The sequence below is a fragment of the Ipomoea triloba genome, chromosome 6, assembly GCF_003576645.1.
Source record: "Ipomoea triloba cultivar NCNSP0323 chromosome 6, ASM357664v1".
In the NCBI taxonomy this organism is placed as follows: Eukaryota; Viridiplantae; Streptophyta; class Magnoliopsida; order Solanales; family Convolvulaceae; genus Ipomoea; species Ipomoea triloba.
Genome location: NC_044921.1, coordinates 2,428,577 through 2,430,946, shown reverse-complemented (window position 1 = coordinate 2,430,946; position 2,370 = coordinate 2,428,577).

The following is a 2,370-nucleotide window of genomic DNA, read 5'->3' as shown; positions in this document are numbered from 1 at the left end:
AGCAAGCTAACTGCTGAAAGAGATATGCTTAAGAACGTCTCGAAAGAAAATTCAGAGCTAACTCTCAAAGTAAGTGAGTTAGAAGCTAAAGTAATCCTACTGACTGAAGAGTGCAAAACTCGAGAGATTAGAGAGCTTAATCTTCGAAAGGTCATAGCATCATACACTAATTCCTCCAAAGCTATGGAGAAAATGGTGGATGATCATAGACCAGCAAATGACAAAACCGGTCTAGGGTTTTGTCAGAACAATCTCTCGAAAGATAAGCAGACCAACGGTTCGGGAACTTCAAGAAATGGAGGATCTCAACCCAAACCGAATAGGGGTCATAAAGGACCAATAGAAAAGACCAGAGTAGCTATTCTTAAACCGTCCCTATACACCAGCAATGGAAAGTATAGGAAAGCTACGAAGAATGGCCGGGTAAACAACATCGAGAGATCATCTTGCTATCTCTCGCAAGGCCATTCCAAGTACAAAAAGAGCTATATTCCATATAATGCGCCTCAAGGCAAATATGGAAGGTCTGAGATCCTCAGAGTTAGGAACTCACGGATGGAGAAAGGCAGACTCTATCCATCTAGTGAGGATTGGTCATCAAATTATAATTTCCGGAAGAAACATCACTTCCAGCAATTTCATATGACCAAACAAACAATGAAAGGCATGGTGCATAAGCCGATCGAAAAGTCTATACCTAAGTTGATTTATGCACCAAAGAGGCCCAAAATCTTTGCTAGCATTCCTTATAATTATCAAACGTACAATGGCTACATTGCGCCTAGGCCTGAAATAATGGGCACAAGGTATAAATGGATGCCTAAACTCACTAACCCACCAGGACCCAAAGTTTGGGTACCTAAACTTGCTTAATTTCCTTGCAGGACACCAGGGACGTGTGGTTCATTGACAGTGGATGTTCGAGACATATGACGGGAAATCTTACACTGCTAGAGAACATCCAACCTATTGAAGGTCCCTTGGTGACATTTGGCGACAACGAGAAGAAAGGATGCACAAAAGCTGTTGGTGAAATCCAAAAGAATGAGCTGGTTATCAAGGGGGTATCCTATGTTGAAGGACTCAAGTTCAACCTCCTAAGCACAAGCCAGTTCTGTGACAAAGGCTACAAGGTTGTCTTCACCAAAAGCAAATGCCAGATTATGAGCGAGGAATCTCTCGAAGTCGTCTTGGAGGCAGCAAGGAAAGGAAATATGTACATAGTGGATTGGAAGTCTGCAAAACCATCCCTATGTATGCTAGCAAGAAGCAAAGAAGACTTATGCTGGGATTGGCATAGTAAGCTTAGTCATCTGAACTTCAAGACTATCAACAAGCTTACTAAGAGGAACCTAGTGGAAGGACTGCCCAAAGTGACGTTTCGAAAGGATAAGATTTGTGAGGCATATCAACACTGTAAACAAATCAAATCCTCTTTCAAAAGCAAAGCCGAGACATCATCCACTAGACCATTAAGTCTACTTCACATGGACTTATTTGGCCCAGTAGATCCACCCAGCATAAAGGGAAAGAAGTATACTCTTGTGGTAGTAGATGACTACACAAGATTCACATGGACCGTGTTCTTAACCAAGAAAAGCGAAACAAAAGTTGCCTTACCGAACCTTCTGAAGCAGGTTCAAGTTGAAAAGGATGTCTCGATACTAAAGATGCGGTCAGATCAAGGTGGAGAGTTCGTTAATCAAGTTATCGAGAGCTACTGCAACGAGAACGGGATTCATCATCAACTTGTCAGCTGCTCGAACACCTCAACAGAACGGGTTGCTGAAAGGAAGAAACAGAACTCTCAAGGAAGCCAAGGACCATGCTCTCGCAAGCCAACATATCACAAGGATTTTGGGCAGAAGCAATCAACACAGCGTGCTATACCCAAAATCGGTCCTTGATCGTGAAAGGAGTTGGAAAGACTCCATATGAGTTGTGGAATGAAGGAAACCGAATGTAAGCCACTTCCACACATTCGGGTGCAAATGCTACCACAACAATGGGAAGACTCAACTAAGAACTTTGATGAAAAGGGCAGATGATGGAGTATTTCTGGGATACTCATCGACAAGCAAGGCGTTCAGAGTCTTCAACAAGCGGAGTTTGGTGGTTGAAGAATCCATACATGTCTCTTTTGATGATAGAGCATCAACAGATCAACCATCAAAGCAAATGGAAGCAGCTGAGGAAGCTCAGCCAGAGTCTATCGAGAGATCAAATCTACCTCTCGAAGACAAGCAGTCGATAGTTCGAGACGTAGCAGAACTCCAGTCAGAATCAGATGATGAAGAGCCTATCGAGAAGAAAGCTCCTGAATTTGTTGATCCAACCCAGATCATAGATGTTCAAACCACACCTCAACCT